Source organism: Prionailurus bengalensis, chromosome B2, assembly GCF_016509475.1.
Source record: "Prionailurus bengalensis isolate Pbe53 chromosome B2, Fcat_Pben_1.1_paternal_pri, whole genome shotgun sequence".
Classification (NCBI taxonomy): Eukaryota; Metazoa; Chordata; class Mammalia; order Carnivora; family Felidae; genus Prionailurus; species Prionailurus bengalensis.
In genome coordinates, this window is record NC_057349.1 from 119,151,769 (window position 1) to 119,167,568 (window position 15,800).

At 39.3% G+C, this 15,800-nt stretch overlaps 1 long non-coding RNA gene across 1 annotated transcript in view; it reads left to right on the forward strand.

Annotated features, from left to right (window-relative positions):
* The first annotated feature begins 6,508 nt into the window (after positions 1-6,508).
* The window catches only part of LOC122489991, a 282,636-nt gene continuing 273,344 nt past the window's right edge, over positions 6,509-15,800 (forward strand). The window contains exon 1 of the long non-coding RNA XR_006299059.1: positions 6,509-7,039. This is a non-coding gene — a long non-coding RNA (uncharacterized LOC122489991). The remainder of the gene's footprint in view (positions 7,040-15,800) is intronic.

A 15,800-nucleotide genomic window follows, 5' to 3' on the forward strand; every position in this document is an offset into this window, starting at 1 on the left:
CAATGTGGGCATCCAATAGCTCTAATGGGCTGAGAATGTTTATATCTCAGGAACAGACATGGCTAAAGTGAATATTACTTGATCCAAGCTGTCTCACACATTCTTTCATCATCCATTCACTCAGTAATGGGTGCACAACGTAATGGGAGGTCTGTTAGTCTAGCATGAGATCTGTTAGTCTAATGAAGACTTGAGCAAGAGTGTTGTGTTTTTATGTCTTCGTGCAGGCTGGCCAACTCTTCTTCATTCTTCAGCTCTACCTGCTACATTCTCTCTAGGCATTCCAGACCTGGCTAGGGCTTATCCTTCACTAGCCTTTCTCTACCTGGATGGTGGTTTGCCTATATCCCTTATCAGACGGGATTCCACAAGAGCAGAATTGAATCATTTCTCCCTTCACCCATTGTACCACGCCCAGCACCTCATTTATAGATGTTACTTGATGGGAATTTGTTGAGTGAGTGTTTGTAGAACAAATATATTCTTTAATGATGGTATTGTCAGATATCTGGCTTTGAACTGGCAATTTGGCTCTTAAATATTGTGTTCAGGGACCTGACTAAAAAAAACGAATGCCAGAATGATAACACTTTGGAGACACAAGATGAGCTAACAAGAAAGAAAAAGTGAAAAGTCACACAAATGCGAAGTAAAATGTAAAATGAAACTTACATTGCCATTAATAAGGTATTCACATTGAGTGGGCATATACATTTTTTTCTGGTGCGAGACTTTTCCTGTGCATTTAGTGCCTTGTTGAAGCTATCCAGGTGACCCTTTCAGTATACACTAAGTGTGAGAACACAGGGCGGTGACCTTAGACACTGTTCAATCCAGATACTGGTTAACTGAAGAAATAAAACCGGATCTCAGAGTGCACAAAAGCAGGCATATTTCAGTGGTATAGTCTCCTCTGGGCGGCAGGCTCCTCTCTCCACTCATCTTCCTACCATGCCGTCCTGTTTTTCCAGCAACCCCCTGTGTACAGTCCAGAAACAGCTGCGGGGTCTCAGTGGATGCTGGGTGGTCTCCCTCCTCATACGCAGTTTCCCTGGGACCATCCGTGTGCTTGGGAGAAGAGAGTAGTGTCTCCACAATCTGCAGAGGTGACCCTCACGTGTAGGGTGAGGCGACCTTCATTGAGGACCCATGCTAGATAATACAGCTTAGCTCAAATCCTCACACAGCCTGCAAGTTTATAAAATTAACGTCCTTTTTGTAGATAAGGGGAGTGGCAGAGTGGGGGGTAAGATGGTGTACCATGTCTGTGCTGTGGAGCCAATGAGTGGCCAAACCAAGATTCCCACAGGCCTCTCTAACTCCCCAAATTCCATATGTTTCTCCAGACACCACATCACCTGTTATAAAGAGGATATAGTGACCTATCAATATTTGTTAGCTAAAATGGTATGTCACAAAGAACAAGGCATAATGCTTTCTGTAGAGTTTAAATACCTACCTACTGCTGGATAAATGACTACATGGATAAGCATGTGATTCTTAAAAAAAAAAAAAAAAATCCCTCACCTGTCAGAACACAGATTTAAGGTTATTACAGTAACTAGAATTTCATGAAAATATGAAGTAGAAAGGTAAAGTTCAGGGACTTTTTTATTTTTTAGTAAACTTTGCATCAGTAATAAAAAAAAAACCTAACAATTTTCCTAGTAAAGTGTACTTGAAAGAAATTATGGAAGTTGTGTAATGTACACAGTGTAGTTTTAAACCAATATACCTGCCTACTATCTCATTATTTTTAGGTTGAGCTATTTTTTTTTATTTAAAAAGCCTAATTAAAATGTAATGCTTTTTTTTTAACGTTTATTTATTTTTGAGACAGAGAGAGACAGAGCATGAACGGGGGAGGGTCAGAGAGAGGGAGACACAGAATCTGAAACAGGCTCCAGGCTCTGAGCTGTCAGCACAGAGCCTGACGCAGGGCTTGAACTCACTGACCGTGAGATCATGACCTGAGCTGAAGTCGGCCGCTTAACTGACTGAGCCACCCAGGCGCCCCATAAAATATAATTCTTTTTTTTTTTAATTTTTTTTTCAACGTTTATTTATTTTTGGGACAGAGAGAGACAGAGCATGAACGGGGGAGGGGCAGAGAGAGAGGGAGACACAGAATCGGAAACAGGCTCCAGGCTCTGAGCCATCATCAGCCCAGAGCCCGACGCGGGGCTCCAACTCCCGGACCGCAAGATCGTGACCTGGCTGAAGTCGGACGCTTAACCAACTGCGCCACCCAGGCGCCCCTAAAATATAATTCTTAATAAAGGCATAATGTTTATTCAAATTTAAGTTAATAAAGAACTGTCCATTTAAATGCCCAACTTAAATAACACTCAAAAGTTTATTTTTGACACTCACAGAAGAAAATAAATAATAATTGTTATCTTTAGGTTAGAAATGCAGGCTAATTGATTTTAAAATATTTTTTTAAAAACTTGGCAATGTTATTTGTTAACAAATACAGTGAAATCTACCATATCCTTATTTATTTGGTTGGGGGTTTTCAGTTCCCACCAGAACTTTTTGAGAATAAAATTTATATATAAGGTTAATGTAATTGTTTACTTTATATCAAGACATACACCATTATGTAGTTGGAACTACAGGCACCTTGTATGTCTTGGATTGCGTGTTAGCATTTACATCACTCTGCCCTCAGAACCTATTTGGAAGAGAAGTGAAAACAAATGCAAAACCAGAGGAAGACTAATTACTTTTAGCATAAGCAGATTTTTGTTTCTCCAGATTTGACGAAGCGTACTATTTTCTCTAGAAACTCTTTAGGCCCAGCGTGTGCCTGTCTTAAATGTCTCTGTTATCTCTAGTAGAGTGCTTTGCATATTAGTAAGTATGAATTGACTTGAATTGAATTGAGCCTGATTGGAAAGGGCTACTCTTGGGTCAGCTTGCAGCCTAAAGGCATGGAGATGGAGTATTCCTTCTTACTAACTAATGTGTGAAGCTAGTTCCTACTCCATAAAACTCTTGGAAATTCGCTCAGATAATCGCAAAGAGTGGAAAATGACTGGGTATCAAAATAGGACATTACAGACTCTGTAAGTCAACCGTGTTAGATTTCTCTTCCCATCACCCCAGATTAGAGTATCAGGAGTTACGTATAAATATAAACTCTGAGCTACACTTCTCTAAAATTCTGCAGGGTCATTTAGGTAAATAGGTAAATAGCTTGTGTACATGGGGTGTGTTTACATATGGACTAAGGTGGTAGACTCGCTCTCAGAGAATACCCTTGAGAGTATTACGAGGAGAATTCGATAACTGTCTAGATGTTATGAAGGTGGGCGATTGTTATCACACAGTCAAGAGAACCAACAATCGGATTAGAAGGTGAATGGGTAAAACAATATAGAGTCAGTGTTTGGTGGATGTCTTAAAAAAAGAAAAAAAAAAGACCTAACACATTAAATCAAAAGTAAAACAAACTGAAAAACCACTAAAATTGGTGAAACTTATATTCATTTGGTTTGTGGACTAATTCATGATGCATACATTTAAACAAAAATTAAAACAAAAACAAAAACAAAAAAAAATGCAAAGTAAGGTCAAATGTCTGTCTCCCCTCCCCACCCCCAGAAGGAAGTTAGACTTCTTTAACGCAGACATTTTATTGGGTTGATTATTAAAACTGAGTTGATCTAACCACTTATAAAAGTTCTACATACACAGAAGTGAGCAGATAGCATGAGATGGGCAAATCCTGAAGAGAAGGGAAATGTAATTTCTGCTTTGGATATATAATCGGCAAATTCAAGAATAAGAGTTTTCATTTTAGCTTGTCTTAAAAACAACGGCATACTCTTTGGTGTCAGGTAGCAGGAGGAAGCAACTGACCGCCTACTTGCCGCTGTAAGGAAGGTAAGGTATTTGAGAAGGGAACCAGTGCCCGTGGAAACTCAAACATATGATCACATCCTGACTGTCTCACCACTTAGCATTTCCATTTGTAAGTTAGATTTTTATTTGACATAAATGTAGCAAAAACATGTGCCTTCTTTTAATTTCAGTTTATTTTTTCTTAAAAACAAAAGACAAGGCATCCATCCTGTAAGGTGAATAAACTTGAGGAAGTGTTTGCTAATTGCTCCGTCTTCTAAATGTGGCCTCTCTAGAGTTGATCTGATGCGGTTTGTCTTTAGAAAGTTGCAGGGTAATGAAGACGTGTCATGCAGGAAATACTGCCAATTTTACTCCTATTTATAGGAAAAGACCCATGAAACAAAGGAAACCGTTTTTAAAACCATCTTAGGATAGTTTTTTGAAGCTCAGTTTGGTGATTGATAATACTATTGATGTAACTCCCTAAAGCCCTTGTGAATTTTCATGTAGGTAAAATTAAAGTCACCCCCCCCCTCCCAGCTTGGAATATATATTTAAAGACTTGTCCAAAGCCACATAGCCAGTGGCAAAACTGATGGTAAGTGCACATTTCCTGGCTTTAGCTGTTTGTCTGTTGCTTTTTTTTTTTTCTCATTACCTCATCCTATCTAATTTATGATGGGGTAATATATTCTGAGGAAAATAAAAATAAATAGAAAAGAGTAGAATGAATTCTAGCTGACTGCTGTTGTTTTTAGCAATTTTCAACATCCTGGTTTATTTCATTCCCAGGGTATTAATGTCCTATAGTAGATGCTGGTGTGCAGCCGTGTGCCACAGTGTCTCCAGACGTGGGCTCCGGAGTCTGGTCACTGGGGCGAGGCTGTCATTAAATGTGAGAGCTTGTTTCTTACCTTCCTGTCTGGAAAATGGGGACTGTAGTAAAACCTACTTTGTGCAGTTGTGAGAACTCAGTAGTTTATTTAAAGTGTTTAGTATTGTGTTGATGTATATATAACTCCCCCCCCAGCTGTTAGATATGATTATATTTACTTTAATAATTAATATTATCGAGAAAAATGAAAGAGTTACTGTCCCAAATTAATTTTTTTAATGTTTATTTGTTTTTGAGAGAGAGAGACAGACAGACAGACAGACAGACAGGCAGCTTGAGTAGGGAAGGGCCAGAGAGAGACAGAGACAGAAACCGAAGCAGGCTCCAGGCTCTGAGCTGTCAGCACAGAGCCCGACATGGGGCTCGGACATCTGAGCTGTGAGATCATGGCCTGAGCCGAAGTTGGACGCTCAACCAACTGAGCCACCCAGGCATCACTATCCCATATTAAAATACTAAAAAAATTAGAGATCATGTGGAAATTTGCTTTCTGGAGAAGGGCTTCTCAGTGTTCCAGTGATTTCTTTTATAAGCATTGTTAGCTCATGGTAAAACCCAATAAGTGAGAAACAGGAAAATAATGTTTTCAATTATTTAAAACTACATAAAGCAAAGTAATTGGTAGCTGAGTTACTAAATTAAATTATTTTGCTTTGAAACTCCAGCTTTATGCTAAAAAAGAATAGACTGAGAAGTCCTTTTAGAAGTGGCATTAGTTCTCAGAAAATAAGTTTTGTGATGAATTCTGAGTAAATGAGTTTAAGGCATGGATGAAATATTTATTAAGTATGTAAGTTGAAAAATTATGAACGTCTTGGGGATTTTTCTCAGAAATTCTTAGTTTGGGCACCATGAAAGTGGGTTTATTTTTGGTTCTGATTACAAAAGTTGACAGCTTCTTTTTTAGTCTCATCCAGTTAAACATGAATTAAAAACTTGCAGAGTTGGAAAAATTTCTGGGATCATGTAGTCTTCTGCTTTTCATGGCACCGGTGGCACAGAGATAATCTATAGAAACTAAGAGGAACTCCTTGGTTTCTTGCAGGGGAGGGGACTGGTGTTTAGCTCACCACCCAGTGCAGGGTGTGGGCTCTGTGGAGGGACACTTACCTCTCCTTTGACAGGTGAGGAAACTGAATCCCTAGGCATTGTGTGCCCTGCTCAAAGACACATTCTCAGATAGTGGCAGAACCAGTTCTTGAACAAACCCTCTCTTCTTCTGCTCTTTTGATTATACCCTACGTCCTTCCTAATAAAGAATCTGTAACTTAGAATCTTAACAATCCCAGATTCTTTTCTCTTCTCCACGTTTATTATAGAGTTGTACCTGATAAGAAAGTCCATTTAATTTGATATCAGCAGAATGGGCATTTCCTTGGATTAGTACAAACCCATCTCAATGTTTAATTGGTTAACTCATTTTTCACCTATTGAATAATGTGTGTGTTAGTGCTAGGCTCTGGGAATATCCAGATGATGAGTACTTCATCTTTTCCCTAATAAGTAGGAGAGGAATATAGTGATAAACACGTAAAAAATGCTTGCATTTTATTTAAATTAAATTAAATTTATTTTAATAAATGTTTTATTTAATAATAAAATTTAATTATAAAATAAATAAATAATAAAATAATTTAATAATATAAATACATTTAAATTAAATGAAATTAAATTAAAAATAAGCAGCTTGCAGCTGCTTAGCTAGAAAATAAAAATTGTGTTCTTTAAAACTTAAATATCAGTCATTAAATAATACATCGCTCATGATAAATATAGTATGTGTGAGAGAAAGGCTGGATAGTTGATTAAATTTACATTTTTATTAAAAAATTATTTTCTTATAAATGATTTTTTTATTAAGTAGGTTATTTAGTTTGCTGTGAGGTACAACTCCCACAGGCTGGAAGACCCCTCATTTCTGTTGGATGGCTGGCTGACTGATGAGTTTGAATATGCTGAGGATATAGGAGCCTCTCTTGCAGTCTGAAACAGAATCCAAGGGGATGATGGTAGATTATAGATCTCCTGACAGAAATATATATATCCTTATACAATTCTGAGGGCCAAGGTCACTGTTTAAGTAGTCAAAGTTGCTTTAAGCCTCTCAATGATTGAGTCTGATTGATTAGCCATGACCTAGACAAAATAAAAGACTTCCTCTGGCAGGGAAAATTAATTGGAACACCGGAGGCCCATGGAGCTAACCCAGAATTCACTTCAGAATTCTTTGCCTTCTAGATGCCTTGCTCATATTGGAGTTCAAGATTTTGAGGATCGCCTAGTCTGCCTGATGTAAGTGCTCACCTGATTTTCTGCCACTTTGACATTGAATTGTGCCTATTCTTGTTTGCTATAGTAAATCAGGCTGTTTCTACTGCCTGCTATTTTAATTTTTTTTTTTCCACGTTTATTTATTTTTGGGACAGAGAGAGACAGAGCATGAACGGGGGAGGGACAGAGAGAGAGGGAGACACAGAATCGGAAACAGGCTCCAGGCTCTGAGCCATCAGCCCAGAGCCCGATGCGGGGCTCGAACTCCCGGACCGCGAGATCGTGACCTGGCTGAAGTCGGACGCTTAACCGACTGCGCCACCCAGGCGCCCCAACTGCCTGCTATTTTAGTAGGCTACCCCCTATACTGTTAACTCTGCCTAGCCTCATTCTACTATGTCAAGCTGTCTTTGCTGCTCTACTGACCATAAGGAGGGAGTTTGATTCTCTTTTGATGCCCATATCATAAATGAAGTATAAGAAGAAGGTGGCTTTGTTACTGGACCAGGGAACAATAAGTCAGAATTTGGGGCAACCCAAGTGGCTAGGACTAGAGGCATGCATTTCTAGAGAGGAGGAAACCACAGAAAAGTAGCCCAAATATCTACATATAATTCTGCTCATTTGCTAACTACTCACCTGCGCATAAGCAGGGCAGAGACCTTAAGAAACCTAGTACAAAAGTCTATCTGATGCCCAAATATCTGCTCTGGGTTATTCACAGCCATATGGTGGTAGGGAGAGACAGGAATTAAGTGTTGCCAAGGTAGAGGGGTATTGGTAAATAACCTCGGGCTTTCGGTGGAGACCCTGCTGTCAAACCCCAGGAGCAGGGATCTTACTCTAGGAAAACTGAAATAGGTACTAACAGAGCTTCATGTAAAACCTAGAGGGGAGCAGGAGATCTACCAGATTTATTTTTTCTGAATGCCAGGAAAATATTTAACCCTCTTTGAAGAAAGATATCATTCAGAGTCTCTGTAATATTCAATAAAAGACAAGGCATGCCATAAAACAGGAAGAAATGACTGAAACCCAAGAGAAAAAAAACCACAATAAACCCAGAAATGATTGGGATATTGCACTTACCACATAAGGGACTTTAAAAGAGCTATGTTTTTAATATGATCAAGAAAAGGAGAAAATGGTGAAGCAAAATTGTTGAAGAGATGGTAACTTCAACAGAGGATTGGAATCTATAGAGAGTCAGCAAATGGACATTCTCCCACTGAAAAATATAATACTAAGAACTTTAGATGTTTTGAATAGATGGGTGAACACATTAGAACACAGGGTGAAGAAACTGGAAGACCAGGGGCACCTTGTGGCTCAGTCCTTTAAGCGTCTGACTTCGGCTCAGGTCATGATCTCACAATTCATTGAGTTCAAGCCCCGCATCAGGCTCTGTGCTGATGGCCTGGACCCTGCTTCAGAATCTGTGTCTCCCTCTCTCTCTACCCCAGCCCCACTCGTGCTCTGTCTCTTTCTCTCTCAAAAAAGAAGTGTTAAAAAAAAAAAAAAAAAAAAAAAAAAAAAAAGGAACTGGAAGACCAGACCAAATAAGCTAAGAGAGAAAAAAAAAGAATGGAAAAACAGAGTAGTGTATAGAAAACACGTGATACACAAAGCGGACTTCTGAAGTCACTATTCTCCAGAAACAGAGTTCATATTGAGGAGCTCTACAAATCACTTCCTTCTAGACTATTGGATGCTATTGGAAACATGCTTAGATACATCTAATTTCATTACTGACTCAAAGCATTTGAAGCTCAAAGGTAATTCAGGGAAGAGGTAATTTTGTTGGTAAATTTAATTTTAATGGAAAACTTGTTTCCTTTAAGTGGTTATCTTTGCCAAAATTTGGCAACTTCTGAAAAGAGACTAGAGCACAAGGTCCTGGGGAGTAGGAATGATCCAGGTCAAGCTTTCTTCCTAAAGGAAATAATATAATGACATATGATTTCCATGTTTTAGTTCTTTTTTATTCCTATTCTGGTTTTCATTTCAAAGCTATGCATCAGTAGCAGATTCCTGCCGTCTTCGCTTTCTCCTGGTCTCTTTGCTTCTCGGTTTTGATCTGATAGTGCTTGTGCTCCTGGCCTTTTTACTCTATTAAAAGTCTATATGTTTTTCTATTTCTGGAAAATTAGGCAGAGAGCAGAATTTTGGATCCAAGCCTTTGTAATTTGCACCATGAAAACTGCCTCACCAGCTGCAATGCATCCTTTAGGATTTTTAAACTATTTTTCTTGAGACCTTTGTGCATTGCCTGTAGACCCACCCTAACACTGTTGGGAAAAAATAATATACTCTTACAATAGTCTTATTGGTATCTTAGGAAAAGATAAAAACATGAAGACACATTTATGAAGATTTTAAGGAAAAGTGATAATATGTTGTATCTTTTTCCTATTTACTGATTTTCAACCAAAAATTGACCCAAACCATTGTTTGGTATCACAGTTTTGCCTATTTTATATATTTGGAAATGGCTTCTGACCTAGAAATAACACTGTGCTCCCTCCCTCTTCTTCCCTCTTTTACCCCACAGCCTCCCCCCAAATCCTTGATGGTAAAGCGGTATCTCCTAGACATTTCATAACACATGAATCTAATTCCAGGTAACTGATTACCCAACAACTCTGCATGATGCACGATGATGACCCAATTTCTGAGGATTAGACAAGACCAGACTTGGTGTATATGTGCCTACACTAAAGGTGTCTCTGAAGGCACAGCGAGCGGTGTCTCTGAAGGCACAGCGAGCTGTGTCTTTAAATCACTTTAAAGACATTTTCTTGGTTATGAAATGCTCCCACAGATGTTATGACGTTTGACTTTCTCAAGTTGTGTGTGGTAGGAAGAGTGAGTGTTATTAGCCGCATTTGACAATGAGGAGATTAAGGTAGAGGAAGAAGTGACTCATCCAAAGCAACAGCTAGTACGTATTAACGTCAGGCCTTTCATCTATTCCCTGTTACAGCCTTACTTAGGAGGCTTGGGTGGACTGGTAGGTAGGTGCACGGGACATTATTAAAATGCTTTCATAGTATACAGGAGGACTATGCCTAACTTAAACCCATAATAGATATAGCCTATACTTTTGAATATTGTTCTGGCACTGGTAGAAAAGAGATATTCTATATTGCAAAGGCCTCTTAAAATATGAATCCCCAAATCCTTTTAGGAAATAGTAAAAGACAAGTTTTAGAAATCTGTGCTGACCTTACAGAAGAGGAAATAGAAGAGAAAATCATGAGTGCACTTAGTGTCAAGGTCATGTTGGGAGACAATTCTCAGATTGGGTGTCTCGTTTTGACATGTTTTGTGAGCAGAAGAACTAACTGACTTTATTCTGCTCTATCATTTCAAGAATGTTTATATAGTGAACACCTTGGAAAATGGAGACAATGTCTCTGTCCAAAGGCTAGGCATGCTTACTGAGAAGTATAAAAGGTTCAGGTTCCCTAAGCTCAGGGTTCCCCTCCTATAATGCTCACTCTACGTCCAGGCGCCACCTGACCCTTCTGGTGTTGCCCTATGTCAGTTGGTGTTCTGAGGACCAGTGCAAGAAAATGCTAATACTCTGGTACCACTACAGCTGAGAGTAATAAAGTCAGTTTTCTCTGACCCAGGTATGTCTTGTCTTCTTCCAGCACCTGTACAAGTACGACTGGTTAAGTGTTAGCTTGAAAATAGCCTTCACAGTTCTGACAGGTCATAAGGCATCTTCCTGTCCCTCCATCTCATCTCTGGCCTGTTTAAAAAATAAACAAAAAAACCCACAAGACGTTTAGAGTCTACGCATACTCGGTTTCCTGAGTCTAGCCTATTTCTAGCAGGATATTCTGGCATGGTTGGTGGAAACCAGATATGTAGTTGGTGGAAAGCAGTCAGCAAATAATGACCCTGCAGAGAATCTGGTGACTTTCAGATAAGTCACTGCTGCTCTTCCACTGCTAACTTTTCTCTTTAAGACCAGCCGTGAGCAACCTGGGATATGTCTTTGGTCTGATGAGTTGCTTTTACTTTCCCATTTTATTACTCAACATATTAAGAAATTATTCTCACTGTTCCTCTCTAGGCTGGATTTTCATCCTCAGCTCAGTGTAGACTTCCTTTTATGAATAGGTTTGTAGTTCATTTTTGAATGATAATTCTTTCCAAGGTAACCATGTTCTGTCTCTTGGTTTTTATTATGATGACCAATAACCCAACAAACCATCTCTGATGAGATTTATGCTATTTAGTATGGGGAGGTTTTTTTTAGCATTTTAGGTTAAGTAGGGTCCAGGCATGGGTAAGAAAGTTCTCCAAACGTACACTCTCCTCTTGTTAAAGGTTAATACAGTTTTTTAAGGCTTAGCACTACCCAGTGACTCTACATTCACTTCTGTAGCTGATCCCTTTTATTTATAATAACTACCCCAACGATTGGACCTTAGTTTGGTTCCATTAACTTGTGCTTCACTTATTCTTTCTCAGTTCTACCTTCTCCCTTCCTTCCATGTCCTCAGTAAGTTGCCCATTTGACTCTGGGAGCTGGTCAACCCAGATACTTGCAGAAACTCACTAAGTATTGGTAGAGTGAGTGAATGAAATTACCAGGTCTTTTTTTTTTTTTTTTTTTTGAGCTTTTTACCAGAGCTCTTCAATCTAACCAGGACTTTGATTTCCCCAACAAAATATAGATAGGAAGAGGAATAATGCCACAGTTAACATGATAGTATTAATCATCATACCAACACAGGCTGAGTGCTTACTATAAGCCAGATGCTTTGCCAAATGCGTTCCATGTGCTGTCTCATTTAAGTCTCACAAAATTTCTTTCTGATTATCAACATTTTACAGATGACAAAAATGGGTACAAAGAGGTTTTATGATTTTCCCCAGGTCATACAGTGACAGAACTGTGGTTCTTCTACCTTCTAAGATTCGGGGGTATCTGCTACCCATATTACATGGTTAAAGAAGAAAACCAAACTTTCACTTTTGGGCAAGGCTGACTTTCAGTCAGCCATAAAAATGTCTTCTTTATCTCAGATGACAGATGAGTCATCAAGAAATACACTCAAAAGCTTAGTAGATCAGAGCCAAGCCAGAGAAACCTGACCTTTGTTGGGAGCAAGCTATAGGTGCCCTCACCCAGCTTCTACTGTACAGATCTCCCTCTCATATCAATTAGGTGATTAATTAATCTGTTCTTTAATTTAGCCTAAAAATATTTATTGAAACCTGACTGGGTGCAATCACTGTGCCTAAAATTTCTGGCTAGTTGAAGAGAAGTGATTCCCTAGAGGGGAAGGAGAGCATCCACGTGGCCCTGCCTGAGACCAGGAGTGTAGCCCAGGGAGCAGGAGGAAGCTTGGGATGCTCTGAAGAGTCCGGGACGCACACTGAGGGCCTCTTTCATTGCTTTTTAAATGATTTGTTACATGCGAGAATGGTTGACGCACGATGTTACATAAGCTTCATGTGCACAACACAGATTCTCTAAGTCTGTACATCACGCTGTGCTCACTACAAGTGCACCTGCCTCTGGCCCCACACAATGCTGTCACAGTACCAGTGACCGTATTCCTGATGCTGTGCCTTTTATTCTTGTGTCTTATTCGTTCCACGATTGGAAGTCTGGATCTCCCACTGGCCTTCACCCGTTTTGCCCAACCCTTCACTACCCTCCCCTCTGGCAACTCATCAGTCTGTTCTCCAAAGAGGCCTGATTCTACTTTTTGTTTGTTTATTCATTTGCCTCTTTGAGATGCCATATATGAGTGAAATCATACGCTCTTTGTCTTTCTTTGACTTGTTTCATTTAGCATAATACCCTCTAGTCCATCCATGTTGTCACAAATGGCCTGATCTTATCCGTTTTACGGCTGAGTACTATTCCACCGTATATATCTACCACATCTTCCTTATCCATTCATCTGTGGACACCTTAATTTGGCTTTTGTATTTGGCTTGCTTCCCTAATTTGGCTATTGTAAATAATGCTTCGGTAACCGTAGGGGTGCATGTATCTTTTTGAATTAGCGTTTTTGTTTTCTTTGGGTAAATAGCTAGTAGTGGAATTATTAGATCATATGGTATTTCTAGCTTATTTTTCTTTTTCAGGGACTTCCCTACTGTTTACACAGTGGCTGCACCAGTTTACATTCCCACCACCAATGTACAAGGGTTCTATTTTCTCCACATCCTCATAAATTCTGGTTATTCCTTATCTGTTTTATTTTAGCCATTCTGACAGGAGTGAGGTGATATCTCCTTCTAGTTTTGATTTCTGTTTTCCCGTTGATGAGTGATGCTGAGCATCTTTTCACATGGCGTTGAGGCCTCTTTCATTGATGATAAGTTCTTGAGGGCAGGGACTCTATCTGTGTCTCTCCCTGCTGCATCTTTTGTGCTGAGTATGCTAACACACAGGGGTTCCTTCATAAATATGGTCCCATTGAAGCGATAGCTTTCTTTGGTTTTTGTTATTTTTGTGCCTCTTAATTATTCTCCTGGGATTTTACTTATTAAGTTGCTGCCTAGAATAATTGGATTTATTGATTTATTGTAAATGTTCAGATATTAGATTAAATATGACCATGCTTCTGTTTCTTCTCCTTCTGTCTTAAACTAGAAAATAACCTTAATATTTACCATATTTCGTATTTTTCAGTATTATATTTTCGATCAGCAGAGTATTTCTGTTTTCTTTTTGTTTTTTGTTTGTTTTTACTCCCAAGGTACAGAAAACAATTTCACAGAAAAACTGCTTACATATGGCTTACCTAACCATGTAAGCAAATATACATAGGCTGCTAGATTAGGCCATTTGAAATTGAAAATATTTGAGATTTTTGACCTTTAGTGGTTCAGTTTAATGGCTTATGCTTTAAAAAAAAATGAGACAACTGAGATGCCTATAAAAGAGTAAACATTTCTCCACAAACATTTTAATGGTATGTTCCAGAATGGAGACTTAACTTCTAGCCATAATGAAAGATATTTGCATTTTTCCTTTGCCTTGTCAAAATTCTTCCTCAGTGGATGGCCTGCATTGCACACTTGCTTTCCCAGCTCTGACTATTACGTGAGTGTGTGTTGAATAATTTATTGCATGTTATTTGAGGTCTTGTGAGTATTATTAGAATGAGAGGGAACCATGAAAATGATAGGTTCTTGGTCCACCACTTTCACAAATATTTACTGAGTGCCAACAAAAATAATATTTACCGCATGAGCGAAAAACAAAAAGACACAGTCCTTGCCTCTTTGGAATTTTGTGTTTATGGTTTGTATTGTTTATATCAAAGAGCCTTGCAAGTAAATGTACAATTACAGCTAATAGGTGCTTTGAAGGAGAGTGCATAATGGTAGAAATATAACTATTAGGGGGAATTGATCAAGTTGGGGAGGTTGGAGAGGGTCTTTGTGAGGAAGTGATGGCTGAGTGGAGGTCAAGTACAGCTTGTTCCCTGGAGGGATGAAAGGAGACCAGTGATGGGGTTATGAGCAGTGCAGTTCAGTTCAGTTCACTGAAGGTTTCCAGAATGTCTGCCATATGGCAGACACAATACTTAAATGCTGGGGAATAAACAATGAATGGGGCATGGTCATTGCCCCAGTGCATAACTCACTAAAGGGTTTCATTGTCATGTAATTCATAAATGAGGGGAGTCACTCTGTATGTATTTGTTTGGCTGCTATGTAGTTTGAGTTTCCTTTGTGTCAGGATTACTTCTGCCAGGCAAGTCCTTCTAAAGAAATTAAACACAGCCTTTTTTTGTCATGAGATCAAAGTTGAACAAACAAATATACATAGTCTGCTAGATTAAAGTCCAGTAACACTATTCCAGGCTTTACCATCAACTGAATGTGGTCTCACAGTGGAGCTCATGCCTGATTCAGAGCCCGCCAACAGCACGGCTCCAGGAAGGAAGCCTGACTGCCACCAAACAAGAGACCCATTATTACTTTATCTCTCTTGTTTTTTAATCATCGACTGAAATTACTAAATTATTAACCCAGTCATAAAAATGAATAACAAACATACTGTATGTGCATTTGATTAATCTGCTTTCACGTTAAGTATTACTTAGACCTGGAGTATAAACTCTTAGGGACACTCAATACACATATGAAATATGAAGGGTATAAACAAAGGGGAGAGACAGGAACTGTGGTAAAATGGAGATTGTCAAACCCACAGAAATACAATAGACCAAAGCAGCACACGCCAGTGCAGGATTCCTGCCCCAGACCTTAGGGCAGGTCCTCATTCACTGCACCCACCAAAAGTACCTTCTAGACCTGTCATCCTTACTCCCTACAAAGGTCTAGACCCTCTTATCATCTTTCTGCCTGTGATTCTGGCATAGCTCCCTATTCTAGAATTTACTGACTCTTGCTCTGCTTTGCTTCATACTCTGACCTTGGTGGAGAACTTGCCCCAGGGCTAGTTTTGAACCTTGCATTCTCTGCTCTTCTGTTTGACCTTGGTGAGTCACTGCACCACGAAGCTCTAACCCCCCCGCCCCGGCCTGAGGCCACTGCCCTGACCACCAGGCTGCCAGTCCTGCTCCTTGTTCTAGGAATGACAGCTCTCCACAAAAGGATGGATGAGGAAGCCAGTGACACCTACACCCATGTCTCAATTCTGCTGTCTCATTTTGTTGTTTTCTGGCTTTTACTCTGCAAGAACTCACAAACTTCCTGTTTAGGTTAGTGTCAATATATTTCTACTATTAAGGCTCTCTGGTCTTGGCCAAACATTTGTTTTGTTTTCTCCTGT